The sequence below is a fragment of the Cupressus sempervirens genome, chromosome 4, assembly GCF_028749045.1.
Source record: "Cupressus sempervirens isolate cs-2001-9-10 chromosome 4, ASM2874904v1, whole genome shotgun sequence".
Classification (NCBI taxonomy): domain Eukaryota; kingdom Viridiplantae; phylum Streptophyta; class Pinopsida; order Cupressales; family Cupressaceae; genus Cupressus; species Cupressus sempervirens.
The window spans coordinates 792,548,889-792,566,690 of record NC_143121.1 but is presented as its reverse complement, the minus strand read 5'-3'; positions in this window follow the sequence as shown (position 1 = coordinate 792,566,690).

The following is a 17,802-nucleotide window of genomic DNA, read 5'->3' as shown; positions in this document are numbered from 1 at the left end:
CAAACTAAGTTGACCTATTCCTTAATAGGTCAACTTGGGTCAACTGATTTAATGGTTCACATAGAGGGAGCTAGCCATGAGGTCTCAAAACTACATTGGTGAAAGTGGAAGATATGGGACATATTAAGAGAAAGAGGTGATCAAGCATGAATCCATCCATTGTCCATAGAGTTACTAAAGGAAAAGAGATAAAATGTATAAATGATGAGTGCATCAATTTTAATATAGTATATTTGGCCCCCTTTTTAGTAGGAGTATGAGTTTCCTCAAACTCATAGTAAAGAAGATAAAAAAGAAAGAGTTGATCTTATCATGACTATGAAGATGAAGAAATCATCAAACCCTCAATATACTTGAGTCTTCATCATATCCAAAGAAAAAATAAGAGAGATATCACTAACAAGAAAGTTTATTTATAAAGTTTACCAATAAAATTTATTTTCCTTATTGTGAACTACATGAAAAAGGAAAGGTTTTCTACAACAAAATATAACACTGAATGGTCTAGCAAGTGTGTGTGTCATGTTAGTCAACCCAACAAAGATGAATTGAATGGTATAGAAAGTGTGTGTGGAATGTTAGTCAATTCATTAAAAGGATTCATCCTCAAGGAAACTCCATGTTCCAAACATAATAATAAAAAATATGATCTTGACATAAGGATGTGTGTGTCCTGGAGGGATAAAAAATACAATCATGCTTCCTAGACCATCAATAGTCCAAAAAATAACTAAATAAAAAATAATCCTCCAAAATTGTTAGTAACCCAAAGAGGGATCAAAAGAAAGGATCAAGTCTCCCATAATGTCAATAGTCCAAAGAGAGATCCAAAAGAACAAGGGTCAAGCACCCCATGAACTATTAGTCATTCAATAGAGGAAGCCAAACTACCAACTTGCGTATGTACAAAAGTGGGTAGAGTGTATGCCCCCACATTAAAGAAATTGAAAACACCTTAATGGGAGAAATACCTTTTAAAAAAGAATACACACATCCAATAAGAACATATCCACTATGAAATTCACCAAGAGAGAATACTTTAAGGAAAATAAACATATAATGAAAGAGAGAGCACAAAGGGATCTACTAATTTTGTGGTTAGTATGATCATATGAGAATATGTAATATTAGATCAAGTATGGAATGTTGTCATTACCCAAAATATGTATAACTACAACATAGTAGAGGAAAAATCATGTAAGAGATATGAAGAAGAGTCTTTTGGGTTGACAATACAAATACCTAAAAGAATTGGTGCTACCATATTGCAAGCATCCAAGAAGACTACAAAAGGGCTTATGCATGAATAGTAGAACATATAAAACATAATCTATAAAAACACATAGAAGAAAATAGATACAAATAGAAGATGTATGACATGTTTGATTAATTTATAATCGTGTGCAATTGGTTAAACAATAATCATGTAAAGTAATCTACACAAAACATATAACAAAGAGCACAACATAGGGGAAAACACAACATGAACACATAATGACTACCATGATAGATAAGTCCACTTCAACCGTGTCACATGCCCCTCTATATTGGTCTATAATATTAGGAAAAGGTGGGCAAATCACAAGAGGATGTTCATAGCCAATGGAGTAGGAACCACTGCCAGATCCAAGCAAGGACTCTGGTCAAAGTCACTCTACTCCTCACTAGGAGTGAGTATTAGCTATATAGAAATTATGTTAGGAAAATCATAATCCATATTAATATTTTCATATTCACCATTACTAACATGTTCATTAGAATAATCATGTCAATATTATCTTATATATCAAGGTTAATAGAATCTAAAATACAAACATAATCATCATGTTTTCCACCTATATAATAATATAGTTAATTTCTTCCAAAGGCTCAAGCATGGGTTGATCAAATAAAGGAAATAATTGAGATGAAGAAGTACCTTTTGAAGAAAGAACATGGGCCTTAGACTTATCTTAATGGTCCTTGTGATAGTGATGAATACATTGGTTGCAAATGGTTTTATGAGATAAGCTTGAAGGATTAGGTTCAATGGTCATAGGATCTGAGGATGAAAGAACTATAGATTATGGAATGATAAGAGAAGGAATAGGTGGGGTAGGTGAGACAACTATAGGAGGATTAACCTTAGGAATAAAAATTTCAACAATATTTTCTACCTTATAATTTTGATATGATCAATAAAAATGATTAGGTCATTCAAGTGGCACTGTAGGGAGAGCTGGCCAAAAGACATTAATCTCAGAACAATCTTAAGGATTTGTGGATTTATAAAGAGAATGATTAATGGTGACAATTTATCCTTTATGAAAAAATTTTATGCACTTATGAATAGGAGAGGCTAAAAATTTCATAAAAGAGAGCCACATAATACCAAGCTTAACTTGAAAGTGATCAAAAGTAGGAGTGATATTAAAGTGGGTATAGACAAACCTTACCAAAAAGGGTCATAGGAAGATTGATGAAACCTTGAGGAAAAAAAAGAAGCCATTAAAATTTTGGATGTAAATAATAGATGTGTCATAGGTATCCATATGGAATCTTTTATTAAAAATATGCTCTTTAGTGATAACATTCACAAAATAAAAATGATTAATCAAAACACCACAATGAGGGATATGAACAACCCTAGCTATAATGTATAGGAGGCCATTCGGTGCTTTAAACATATTGAAATGATCAAAGGTGATAAGAGGTGTAGGTTTATGTTTGGGAGAAGGTGAAATCAAAGGTTGAGGTTGAGAATCAACATGATTAACCACACTATTAGCTTCTTATACCTTGTGATCATAACTAGGATTAGTAAAAGGAGAAGAAGATTGATTAATAAGATTTTTTGAATGTGAAGGTAGGGGGTTAGTGTAGATTTTCAAATTTTGATTAAGAGGCGATAAAAATTTATTCATAATAATAAACTCAACATCAATAGATATAGAATTAGAATTAGTAAGATCTTGAAGAAAATAATTCAACACATAACACTTTTGAGTATCATGACCAGGTTGACCATGGTATTGACAATTTTTTTTTAGATCAAATGACTTAGCATTAGTTTTCTAGTGTCAATAAGTGGGTAGGAGGAAGTTTGAGAATGTTAGTATGAATCAACTTTGTCATCACAATAGGTAAAGGTTAAAATAAAGGAGTGTATTTATGATTAGGATGATATTAGAGGAAAAAAGTTGTCATACTTTTGGATGTAGTAGACACTTGATCATCAACTTTATTGGTTAATTTGTGAATCTTGATGTAGTTTTTAGGCTTACAAAACTTTTTTAGATGAATGATGGTGTCACTCTTATCAATAATAACATGATCCATTGGAGTAGAGCTCTCAAGATGACTCACTTATAATTGATAACAGTGAAGAACTGCACACAGATGTGAAAATAAAGTATACTTAATAAGGATAATCTTATTCCTAATATATTATTACAAATTAGAAATGAAAATGCGTTGAATATCATTATCATACACAATATAAGAAATTTGAGGACCAATGTTGTTCTAAAATTTCTAAATGAAAGCATTTGAAAAGAATCAATAGAATAAGTGGGTTAAGATAAATACCATTGCAAAAATTTATCTCTTAAAGTATGTGTGAACAACTTAGCCATGAGATAAATCACTACATATACTTTGGAAAGTCCTAACATGGATCACATGATCACCCTTATCATTATAAGTCTCAAGAAAATGTATCTCAATATGTTGTGGGATAACATCACGAAGGATATGTAAGTAGAGGGGATTATAAATGTCACATGTAGGGATATTGTATTTATATTGAGTGAATTCAACCATTTATTGTCACAAAGCGGTGATAGTTTAAACAAAGCTAGTACTGGTAGGATTAAAAGATTCAATGGCAGACTTAGACATATTGGATGTACAAGAAAATTTGTAGGAAGTGGAAGGAGAATTTAAAGACATTGCTAGAGAGTTAGAAGTGATAGGAAGATGATTGAAGTATGTGAAAGGAATGAAATTGTATGAGGTTAATGAAGAAGGTGTGGAGGTAGGAGGAAAAATTGAGGGAACTGAAGGGTTAGGAAGACCAACACTTAGAAGATTAGAGACTATTAACCAACATTATGTTCCTGCCAAAAAATGAATTTAAATGCCAAAGCCCACCCAACAGTCACTTCCACATCTGAATATTAAATGCCAATGGGAATATGAAATAAGTGAATTAAAAGCCTTCTTATATTATGCTAAGTATAATATAGATGCCAAGCTATAGTATGTGGCGAGCCAGAAATTCAACAAGTGCAGAGTGAACTTTAGGTGTTGAGCAAGTATCAAGTGTCAAGTGGTAAGTAATGCTGAGTCACTATAGGTGCCAAGAAAAGTATAGATGCTGAGTGAAATAGAATTACTATAGGAGCCAAGTGAGATAGAATTCCTATATGTGTCGAGCATCAGCTCAACTAGTAAGTTTTGAGTAACACAGAATCAACATATGATTTTGTGACTTCACAAACTCAGATGTAAACCATTTTTGAGCTAACCTAGGATGAATCTCAAAGGATTTTGAAGATAAGATCGAATCTCTTACATTACCTATGTAATTAGCATGCAACTAATAAGAAAAATGGAGAAAGCATGCAACCAATAGGAAAAGTGAAAGAATTGAGCAGAAAAGAAGAATTAATATTGATCATAGATTCATACCTAACCCTAAGTCTTTGAAGCCTTTAAAAGGAGGATGAAACCCCATGGTGTGTGCATATGTGTGAGAGTTTGTGGGAGAATGCTAGCAAAGTGCAGAAGAGTGTAAAGACTTAGAAAAAGTAGAACATTGTAGAATTTAGCTGATCAAGAATAGAGTATGAAAATTTTGAGGAGAGACATATCAAATCAAGGAAGGATCAGAACAAACAGAGCAAAACAAGAATCTAGAATCAACAATTGAAGGTTGCAAGTCATTAGGTCAAGACTTTCTAATACTCTCTAGCCATTATATTAGGAATGAAAATCCTATGATGATGGGTTAGTCTAATAGCCATGTTGTAAGCCTTTAAACAAGGTATTAAATCCTTTAAGAGGGTAATATTCCAAGTGAGTGTTTGTAAATCCTCTAACCAGGTCACTTTTAACAGGGTGTAAAGTCTTTAACAGGGTAGGCCTTTCATAGGGCAGACCATTGAAAGTGGTCAAACTTTGTAACCTTAAATAATTACATATTAATGTAGTGATAATTTGTGGGTGTCATCCCCACCTCAATTTTACCTTCCCATTTTGGAGGGTTTCTAGGTTACCAAAATCTTGTGTTATCTATTTTCATGCATGTCTTTATTTTTCATGTTGAATAGATATGTTAGATGCATGTGAATGATCTCAGCTAAAAATTTAAAAGGTTAAAGTTCATTACTTTTGATTCACCACACCCCCCCAGCTCAGAAGTAAGCCTTCCACTTGCGAATTCCAACAATTGGTATTAGAGTTGAGTTCTCACAAGGAGGAGCCTTACAACTTGTAGAAAAGATCTAGCAATGGAAGTCTAAAAACTTGGGAAGGTCATAGAAAACCAGGTGATTGATATACAACTTGCTTTACATACTTTGGAAGAACCTAGGGAAGAACTAAGAAAATCTTTAAAGAGAAGGAGAGAGATTGCCATAGCTGAGAATGATACATAATACAAGGAGATTGACATCTCAAAATTGTTTTTAATAATTGAAGATTCGAAAGAATTTGATGCAATAATAGCAGACCTACTAGAGAAGAATAGAGCTCAAGCAAAAGAAATCAAAACTCTCAAGATTGAACAAAAATCACAAGCCATGATGCTTTGTGAGGTGACTGAACAGAAGAAAAGAGCCATTGAAGATAAGGCTATGCTAGAAAAAGATAAGAGAAACCTTGCCAAATAATTGGAAGAAAAGTCAATTGAGCTTGCAAGAATTTCAAACATGCAGCTAGATATGTTAAGCCAGATGATGAATGCACATCATGAACTAAATGTCAAGGATATTGAGATCTCCACACTGAAGATGCAAAATAAACAATTGCAAAATGACTTGAAAAGAGAGAAGGAGATTACAAAGAGCTTCAACAAACACAATGAGGCCATTATGTACTTTGAATGGCTATTGAAATCACCAAGAGCCAAAAATGATACTTCAGGACTAGGATACACTAGCACTGAAAAGGGAGAGTCATCCAAGACTACAGAAGAAAGAAGTAACAAATGTAAGAACACTAAACCTACTTGTCATTTCTGTAGTAAAAAGGGACATACCTCTAATGTGTGTAGGAGCAAGAAAAACCATTAGCATGAAAAACCTAAGAATGTAGGTTGCTATCATAAGTGCAACAAGCAAGGACATTAAGCACATGACTACAACACTAGGACTATCAAAACACCAAGATTTGAAGGTCACTGCTATAATTGCAAGAAGTATGGACATAGAGCTTTTGAGTGTAGATCAAAGCCTATGTGGACACATAATCAACTAGCAAGGGGAAATAACCATGAACATCACTACGATTGGGACTACAACACCAGGTATAGCTACCATTACTATCAGGAATATGGACACATTCTTGAAAATTGCATAAGAACACATCTCAGTGGAAACTACAACAGATGGTTATGTCAAATCACATGTTTTAGTTGTTCAAGAAGACTAGTCATATTAGCAAGAATTTCCCAACAAGGTCAAAGGAGCCCAACTCAAAGTTCAACAAAGGAAAAGAGAAGATAAATGTTGAACACATTAGAGGAGAAATGAATAACACATGGAGGAAGAAAGATAGGAGCAACACATCAAATGAAGGGATCACTTCACCTAAAAGGTCAAGTGGTCACACATTATCAAACTAAGAAAAAGAAGGAATGTGAGATTGATATACAAAGCTTTAACATACATCAATTACTAAACAAGAAAGTACTAAAAAGGAAAGATCAGCATGAATGGAGATGCAAAGTTAAAACTTCAAGTTTTCACTAGTATTGCCAAATAAGAAAAGTTACCCTCAGATGCCGAGTAAAATTTTAATACATGAAAAGTTGATTGCCAAAATCAGTAGAAGCTAAATGATTAGTTGCAGCTGAGTTGGTAGTAAAACTGAGTGAGGGGTACTTCAATGGATGCTAAGTGGTGGAAAGACAATGGAAGTTGAGTAATGTAGAAATGCTTAAGAAACTGAGTAGGTAGCTATAAATGCACTAAGCATTAAATGCTATGAAAATAGGGTATATTATCACATTTTGAACCATTTTTCTTCATTGCAAACTAAGAGCAAAGATGAAGAAGAGTTCAAAACAATTTCAAGGTAGAGAATCCAACATTTGAGTAGATTTCAACAATGATTCAACATAGTTTCATCGATCTCAAGGTATTTATACTATTGCCAAGCTACAAAGTTTCACATTTTCTTTGTGTTCAAACCCTAGATCACACAAATGGCCTCCAGTTCTAGGAAACCATAGGAGAAAGAGTTTTTTGAGGTCCAACTTCTGTCTAACAAAGTAAAAAAACCTAATTTTTGGCCAATCCCTAAAGTGGCATACAAAAATGACCTAGTCGGAGCCCTATCAGTTATTCCTCGTAAAGTAGTTATGGTCCAAGATTTTAGAAGATGTTACAACTACAAAATTGGATCCATAGGAGATATGGATATGAGGGAAGCCTATAACAAGTTGTGTGAAAATAAAGTCTTGAAAGATGAATACGAAATTGTTGAGAGGAAGGGTTTGATGTGTGCCCTAGAATTCCCCACAGTTTTCAAAATAGAATGGATTAGAATTGTTCTTAGCAGAATTCATGATGGAAGTTTGTGGCTAGAAGATGGTCTAGTGAAAATAACAAAGACGATTGTATATAGAGTAATAGGGTATCCAACCCTAGAGTAGCTACAGACCCTTAGAAATGACTCTAAGGAAGAAATTGAGAAGAACACAGGTGCCAAATGGAACAAGAGAGGAATAACAATAGACACCATCCAAGACCCTCTTGTTGACTTTGCTGTTAGATTTATTTCACATAAATTTTATCAATCTAGCAAAATTAACAGTGTAACTTGTATTGCAGTGGATGTTGGTTACAAACTAGTGAAAAAGGATCATACGTATGATCTTGCAGAACTGCAATTGCAACAAATCAATGAGAACTTAGTAGTAATTGTGTTGCATAAAAATGTAACTAAGGAAATAACACTAAGCAACTAATGCACATTCCTACATTATCATGCAAAATGTCAAAATATGAAAGAAGACATGTAAATGAACAACATGAAACAAACAAGAGTACTAATGACATCAAAAATATCACTATGCAAACCTCATGAAACCATCAAGTGATTGATGATTTCACATTGTTGTGGGATGTGGTTGCTCACAAATCCAACGGCATAACAATGAGGTAGATAGTGGATGTGAAAATGAGGAGAGGTCTCTCCTTTTATAGGAAAATGAATGCAATGGACGGCTAAGATTGAATTCAAGATGGATGGCTAGGATCTCTCAGGATCAACGAGGTGTCCATGAGGTGGAGGCCAAGTAGACTCCATGTGGATTAGGGTTTTGACTATTCAAAGGGGGCAATATGCTCACACATGTGTGAGCAACCTTTGATGGTGACATGTCAATGACAAATGTAAGAGGTGTGTAAGATCATGTTTCCTCACACATGTGTAAGAGGGTTGGAGGCTCGAGGTTTCTCACACATGTGTGAGACACCTTGGTTCACATGTGAAGGGGGACAAGGTTGTAAGAGATGTAAGAGTCACATGTCACATGTGACTAGGGCTTGCTAATCCTTTAATTAGGATTATGCAAATGATTAATGATGTGATTAGATAGGAAACTAGGTTTAATTAATGGGAAAGTGGATTAACCTAGGTTAGAAGGATGGGTTAGGTTAGGGAAGTGAGGTTAGGTGAGGGTTAAAGGTAGGAGCCATGTGCTCAAATAGGATTAAATTTAATATTTAATTCCAAGAGGGATTAGGCAAGGATTAATTAAGTAAATAAAGTACTTAATTAAAGGGGATGGGTTAGGATTTAAATAAATAGTTTATTTAAATCAAGGAAAGGAAATGGATTTAAATAAACATTAGTTTATTTAAATTAGGGTAAGGTAAACATAATTAAATAAATGTAAAATTTATTTAATTAAGGTAGGGGAATTAAATAAATAATGAATATTTATTTAATTGGCTAGGAATGGATTTGAGATGCAGGTTGAACGGGAGGTATAACTCCATATTGTCTTTGAAGATTGTCAACCATTTGATTAAGAAAATACAAATCCATAGATGTGAGAAGAAGAGTGACGAAAGATTTGATATGAACTTAGGACTAGGAGCCTTGGACTTTGTGTTAACTTGATTTGAATTGGATTGCACTTGATATTGACTTGATTTGATTTTGATTTGATGTTAATTGGATATGATGTGATTGAAGTAGGGTTTGATTCGGTTTGATAAAAACCCTATCAGATTGCAAACAAGTGAATATGGTATTAGAGTTAAAGTCCAATGTTTATAAAAATTCTCCTATGACCAAAGTAGAATATTTGATGAAAAGTTGAATTAGAGAAAGAAGAATGAAATTAGGAAGATGAATTATGGAGGAATATGTAAATGGATTAAATTAGAAATTGATTAGAAATGAATGAATTTGACAAGGGATTGGATTAGAAGAATGATGATGTGGAGGATTGAATTAAGAATGCATTATGAGATTGGCAGAAGAAATTGAAGCTGGATGATGATGAAGCATGACTAGGATGAAGATTAGAAATGAGATTGAATGATTAGGAAGACGAGGAAATGATTTGGATCAACGAAGATGATTAAGACGTGGAGGAATGGTGTGAATGATGAAGACAAGAGATGTATGAGTGTGATGAATTTGATGGAGAGAAGATGTGATGTGGAAGTGATGTGGACAACTTGACTAAGGGGATTTGAACCAAGACTTGTTTTTGTTGTTTTTGAAATTGTTTTTGATTTTTGAACTTTTATGATTTTTTTTGGATTTTTATATTTTATGGTGTTTTTGGGTTTTTATGTTTTATGGTGTTTTTGGGTTTTTAGGTTTAAGATGCAAAATATATACAATGAAATATGTACAAGGCTAGTGTGTTTCAAACACTCAAGAAACTCAAACACACCAACAATCCTATAAGGTTTTGACTAGGATGTACAAAGATCAACTAAAGGGTGTCCTCGATATACGCAAGGTACGTGAGGCCCAAATCTGTAGATGAAAGAAAATACTGCCACACAGCCGAGGGGAGACGGTAACCCAAATCTCCTCCTTCACTTCCCAAAGGTATAAAGTTCTTTGGGGCTTAGCCAAGAGTGAAAATATTTTGCTTCCAAGAGAGGTGTCTTTCGATTCACCTCTCGATTTTATACTCTACCAGAACGCTGGAGTTGAGGTCATCCCAAGGGGTGATGAAATCCCCAAGCAGGCTTCCTAAAAAAAGAAAAACAAGACCACTTATTTCTTGTGCACTCAAGATCACCCGAAGGTGTGAGGGGAGAGAATACGTAAGTGGCCATGGGGTTCAAAAAGAAACGCGTTCGTTCCCAATGAAACTTTAGGTTTTGTAATCTACTTGAAGACACACGTGTTTAAAGCATACTATGTTCTTTCCAATTTGAAATAGTGCCAACATAAATGAAAATGTGGATTCGTCAACAAAAAAGTAAATTAAGCGTGTGCATAAGAAAAATGTTGAAAATGAAATCAATCTCCCTTAAGACATTCGAGATTGTGTGAGTTCATTTTAAGCACCAATTCCAAATGTGATTCTAGCCTAGGCATACATGTCCATTCCCTTAAGGCATTCAAGATTGAATTTGATTGTTTTAGCGTTTAACCATGCATTCAAACAAGTTCATTCCCAAAATAATATTAAGGAAAAATCTACAAGAAATATGATTAGTGATAAGATATCCCTGCAAAAACATAAGTTAGTGCATCAAAAATGGAGAGCAAACGTGAAACAAACCTGCAATGAAAAGGTTGGCACAAAGTTTGGATTTTGATAGAAAAAATAGAGACCTAAACTGCATCAAAATTTCATGAAACTAATATCATCATGACGGGCTCTAAATCAGATTTTTGAAGATATTTCATTTTTCAAAAATGGAGCTCGTATGCTCAAGTTATGAGCAAAAAACCATAGGCTGCTCCTTATGGTCTAAAAGGGCATGTGGACTGCTGATGTAGTGCTGACGTCAACGACCTGCGAGGTTAAATTTGATGGTTAAGTGCACGTCAAGCAAAATATTTCTTTGTTTTTGAACTTTTTTTTTTTGAAAATAAAATTTTTCAAAAATAATAATAATACTTATACAAAAAAAAAAAAAAATTCTAAGAGGGTCGGAGGGTTTTTTTGAGACCGAGTGGAGGATGAGCAAGAGGGAGGTCTAGTGTTTTGGCAGAGTAGCGTGTTGGTGGTGGCCGTGAGGGCATATGGGGATGAGGTTTTGGCTGCAAGCATTCATTCAGGCAAAGAGGCCACCACGGGCGGAGGGTATCATGCCACGGGTGAGGGAAGCACAGAGGAGTGGTGGCCAACGTCGAGCGGGGTGGTTGGACGGTTTTGCAGGGAGCGGTAAAGGTCAAGTGGTGGGAGAAATAGCAGTGGGTGACATAGCTGGTGGTGGAGTAGGGTTTTAAATGGCTAAGCGGGGCGGTGAGTGGAGGGAATCATAGGAGTGGCGGGAGAAAAGTCAGCCGCGGGGGTAGCGCGACAGAGGAGACCCCGGCCGTGGTGGAGCAGTCGAGGGTTGTATTGTGCGGGGCGTTGGTGGTAGAATTACAGAGGTGCCAAGCTTCTTTGTAGCAAAGGACGCGTGGTAGATGCAGTGGGGGACAAGGAGTAGAGTGGTGTTGCGGGGTTAGCGATGCAGTAAGCGGCAGATTGTAAGGTGATCGACTAAAGGGAGCAGGGGGAGGAGCGGCTGAGCGGAGGTAAACTGTGGCTGAGTGGCTGCGAGGGAGTAGGGATTTGCAGGAAAATGTTGTGGGAGATAGAAGGCCGAGGGAGGCGGCACTACAGGGTGAGCAGGGAGCGCAGCAGGCGAGTGGGATGTGGTGCAGCGACCATGGCAGATGGGAGGCTGGGGAGGTGATGGTGGCGCATGGGCTGAGATCAGGGAGAGCAGAGGTGCCGCGGTGGGGTTTCGTGCCGCCGACGGCAGAATTGCAGAGGGGAGAGGGGCCACCGGGAGACAGGAGAACCGTTGGGGAGCAGCCGCAGGAGCGGCGCTCGCGAGTGCCGCTAACCTGCTAGAAAAACAAAAAAAAATGATTTTTTTTTATTATTATTTTTTTTTGAACTAACATAAATGTAACTTTTTTTTTTTTTTTTTTTTTTGGATATTTGAATTTTAAAATTGTTTTTGAATTTTTAAATATATATAAAAATGGTAAGAAACAACCTCCCTTCTTTTTATTTTAAACTTGATTTTTGATTTTTAATTAAACTAATTCCACTCTTCCTCCTTTTTCTTTTTTTTTGATTTTTAATGTTCTCTACTTATACAAAAAAAAAAGTGAAATGAAATGAAACAACATAATCTACCCACTTTTTTTTTATTTTTTAAACAATTTACATATTAACAAAAAGGGAGTATTTTTAAAATTTTTTTCCTAATAACGAATATTTAATGCATATGTACCCTAGAACTTGAAAATAAAGTCATAAGCAAAATATAAAGTGTTTTATGTCAAAAAACTTTCCTTAGGTCCTCCAAATGCAATGATGGGCTTTATGGCTTGATTAGATGCTCCTCATGAAACTTGACCTCCTAATGCATGCTTGAACACTCACAAAACACTCAAAAACACATTAGATGGTTAGTTTGAACCCGTGAAGTGGGTCCCATCGGGCGTGCCAAAATGTGTTGAATAAAAATGTAACTAAGAAAATAACACTAAGCAACTAATGCACATTCCTACATTATCATGCAAAACCTCAAAATATGAAAGAAGACATGTAAATGAACAACATGAAACAAACAAGAGTACTAATGACATCAAAAATATCACTATGCAAACCTCATGAAACCATCAAGTGATTGATGATTTCACATTGTTGTGGGATGTGGTTTCTCACAAGTCCAATAGCATAACAATGAGGTAGATAGTGGATGTGAAAATGAGGAGAGGGCTCTCCTTTTATAAGAAAATGGATGCAATGGACGGCTAAGATTGAATGCAAGATGGATGGCTAGGATCTCTCAGGATCAACGAGGTGTCCATGAGGTGGAGGCCAAGGAGACTCCATGTGGATTAGGGTTTTGACCATTCAAAGGGGGCAATATGCTCACACATGTGTGAGCAACCTTTGATGGTGACATTTCAATGAAAGGTGTAAGAGGTGTGTAAGATCATGTTTCCTCACACATGTGTGAGACACCTTTGAAAGTGATGGGTCAATGACATGTGTAAGAGGGTTGGAGGCTCGAGGTTTCTCACACATGTATGAGACACCTTGGTTCACATGTGAAGGGGAACAAGGTTGTAAGAGATGTAAGAGTCACATGTCACATGTGACTAGGGTTTGCTAATCCTTTAATTAGGATTGTGCAAATGATTAATGATGTGATTAGATAGGAAACTAGGTTTAATTAATGGGAAAGTGGATTAACCTAGGTTAGAAGGATGGGTTAGGTTAGGGAAGTGAGGTTAGGTGAGGGTTAAAGGTAGGAGCCATGTGCTCAAATAGGATTAAATTTAATATTTAATTCCAAGAGGGATTAGGCAAGGATTAATTAAGTAAACAAAGTACTTAATTAAAGGGGATGGGTTAGTATTTAAATAAACCTTAGTTTATTTAAATCAAGGAAAGGCAAAGGATTTAAATAAACATTAGTTTATTTAAATTAGGGTAAGGAAAACATAATTAAATAAATGTAAATTTTATTTAATTAAGGTAGGGGAATTAAATAAATAATGAATATTTATTTAATTGGCTAGGAATGGGTTTTGGACAATTTTTGGTGTCTACAGTAATAAGGAGAAACAAGGGAGCACAATGTAAGTGTGGTGCAATCTTGATCTATATATTTTTATATGTACAAAATGAATTTCCATCCTTTGAGTAAGTTGGAAAACCAACAAGACTATAATAGCTCAAGTTAATGAATATATTGAACAAATGGGAGCTAATTTTGAAACTCTTATGACAAGTTATTTTGAAGATTTCAAGAAGACCATGAAACAAAGGCTAAGGATACTAGTTTCATTGGTAGAACAACATGTAAATGATGTATACTTTCTTGTAGATATTGATTATACTTACATACAAGAAACCATACCAAGAGTTAGATGGTTAAGACCTCTTGGATATGAGATAAACATAGATGAGGCATTTTTAGCCATAACTACATTATTAGTAGAGGAAGTGGACAAAAGTGCACCACACTTTGGGACTTTTGATGTGGTGAGATCAAAGGTGGACATGGAATTGAAAACTGCCTCCACATTGAAGAAAAAGGAGAAATTGGTTAAGAAGTTAAAGGAAAAATTTGGTGAGGGCATTGTAGAAGAAGATGAAGATGAACAAGGTCAATAACCATTAGCATTGACCCAAGGCATGGGTTAGGATGTAGAAGAAGAAGAAGGTGTCGAGCTGGAAGCACCCAATTCTAAACCTAAGAAAAGAAAGGCACAAAAATAGCCTATTGCACAACCCAAAGGGAAAAAGAAAGCAACTAAGCCGAGCCTAACCAAGTCAACTAGAAGGGTAGACACCAGGACAAACACAAAAGTGGCTAAGGAAGAGGCAAAGAAAAAAGCCATAGAGCAAGGAGGGCTTGTAGAAAATAATAGCAAAAAATATGTTGCACCCCTAGAGTTAGATGAAGAAAAGACAACATCTGACAATGATCAATTCAGAGTGGTAAGACATTCCACCAAATCTAATTTGAAAAATGTTTGTGATAGAATTAGAGATAATGAAGATTTAATTGGTTTAAAGATCATTGATTTTAATAAATTTTCAAGAGAAGAAAATAACATAGTGGAAGAGTCTATCTACACTATGATGGTCAAGTTCAGGACTACTCCACTTGAACTTGACAATTCTATGCCTAAGGAGCTAAGCTCCATTATAGAAAATAAATGGCATTAGTACCTAAATATGGAGAAGGAAATAAGGGAGTCAACATTGGCCTATGTAATGCTAGACCTTACAAAAGGTCAATTAAGTAAGGCTAGTAAGAAACATGGGAGAAAATTTGCACCTAGGTACAGAGCCTTTAGTATTTTGCAAAATAAAATAGAAGATGTTGTAAAGAAATCCACACAAATGTGGAAATTGATTTATGGGTTGACAACAATCAAAGAAGGCCAAGAAGATCCCTTTGAGGGAAGAAATGATGAAGAGGAAGAGGAAAGTGAAAAGGAAGAAGAAGAGGTAATAGTGGAGAAAGAGACACATAAAGGTGATGAGGCAACAACTGAGGAGTAGTAGCAAGAATAGATTGTCCAAGATACCCAATTGCCACCACCAAGTAATCCACATACAATACCTACATCTATAGAAATTTTAATTTTAGAGGATGTTTCTGACACCTTAGGTTAGAACATCAATCCACTAACTATAGAGGATCTCAAAAAGAGCCTTCACCAAACAACATTGCAATCATAGTTGTGCACAAATCCTATTTTTGTGAGTGCAGAAGACTTACAAAAAGCTGTAGTAGAAATTACCAAAGAGAAGGTGAACACACAAGAACCACCTTCACAACCTCCTATATCTATAGATGATCAACCAAAAGAGCAAGCAACACAAGACACAACTGCTAAGGTTGATCCTGGGTAAAAGCACAAACCTATGTCACCTTTTATAAAGAAACGTGATATCAAAATGTGACAGTTCAACATTAGTGAAAAAAAAAATGGTATTTGTGTTTAAAATATGAAAATGATGTAAATAGATGAAATGTGTAGAATTGGATGAATTTTATGCCTATAATTTTAATAAATTTTTTGAGTAGGAATTTATTCATTTTATTTTATTTTGAAGTCCCTTTTTTAACTGTAAAAAATATAGGGTGTAGTTCCCGTCAAACAAGTATATGCAAATAATCTTTTTTTGTTCTAATTTGAAAATATCTTATAGATGACATGTATAGCTAGTGCAAAAAAAAGAAATAATTATTTTTTATTTATATTTTCTTTGTTATAAGTACTCAAGTTTGACCTTATAAGAATCCAATAGTTTTTTCCTCTCGTCAAAAATTTCCTATCAAATCTATACCTTCTTGAAAAAAAATTACATATTCATGAAGAGGATTCTCTCCTCTAGAGATAAATATAATTTTTAAATTTTTTTGATATGATTTACTATTTTTTTTCCTTTTTTGAGAGAGCATCTTCTAAAATGTTGAAATATCGACTTATAATACTTTGAGATAATAACATATTATAACTAATCAAAACACTCAAAAATTTCTATAATGATGATATTGAATCTGAGATCTATAAAAGGGTATTTTTAGTTTTTGAAAAAAATTGAGTTTTGATAGAGAAATGAGATTTGACCAAAACAGGTTTTGGTATTACAAACGGTGACACAGATCTGTGCTTTTACCCTCCCATAGTGATAGTAACAACAACTATTGAGGAGTTAGCAAAGGAGTAGACAAGACAAAAGGTTCCTATAGCACAAAGCCAAGGTGCACCTCTTCAAATCATTGTAATTGATCAAAGTAGAAGAGAAGAAGATAAGGAAGAGGAGAAAACCCCCAAGGAAAGAGAGCAAGAGGCAATAAAGACATTGGTTAATTTTCTAACCTCAGGGACTCCTACCAAATAGCTGAGCACTGATGCAGTACCATTGCAAATATCAGCATTAGGCTCAAGCTTTACCAAGGTAGCAAGGGTACTTCATTATGGAGATCCTGCACCTGATGAGAAAATAGTCATACCAAGTTATGACTATAAGACAATGAACCTAGCACAGATAAATGAAGTGCAAGAGGCACTAGAGAGAAAGAAGAAGCAGGAGGTACTCAGAAATGAGTATAGACAAAAACAAGCATTAGTAGAAATCAAAGACAATTCCTTGATGCATTTAGCTTTCCAGTACCTGATGAAACAAAGCCCATCATGGAGCAACTGTCCAACATAGTGGACTAGGTACAAAATGAAGACCTTGATACTAATGTCAAATTATTAGAATGGTCTAAAAAGAAATTTTAAATAAATTTTAATGAGAAGATATCCAGTGAGATAGCACTATCACAAGTGGAACTAGCTAAGAAGGTAGAAAAGGTGAAAACAATACTTGAGAACATATTCTCATTGTACTCCAAATTGTGTGACTCTTCATATTTCACACAACATACTAACTAGAGAATACTAATCTTGGAGAGGAACCTTAAGATATCTAGCACACAACTACCTAAGGATCCAACTCAAAGTGAGAAGCATTTTGCCACAATGCTTCCCACTTAGGAGGAGTTAGCTGTATTAATAGTAGAAGAGGCTAATGTTAAGGCCAAACTGATACAAATTCAATTTTCAATCACCTCACACCTAGAAGTATTGCATAAAGAAGTGACCTATGTAGAAAATGTTTTAAAGAAAGACCCTAATCTTTCTACATTAGAAGGCCTTGTACATCTTGTAGCAGAGATAGCCATCCAACTCAAAGCACTAGAAATTTCCTTAGACAATTGGGATGCTTCTCTGAAGATAATAATGGAGGTAAATAAAATATCTTTGGCTAAATATTCTATACATTCTTAGGACCCTTTGACATAAGTGTCAAAAAGGGGGAGATATTCATGTAAGGGGGAGATATAATAAAGATAGGAGATAATAAGA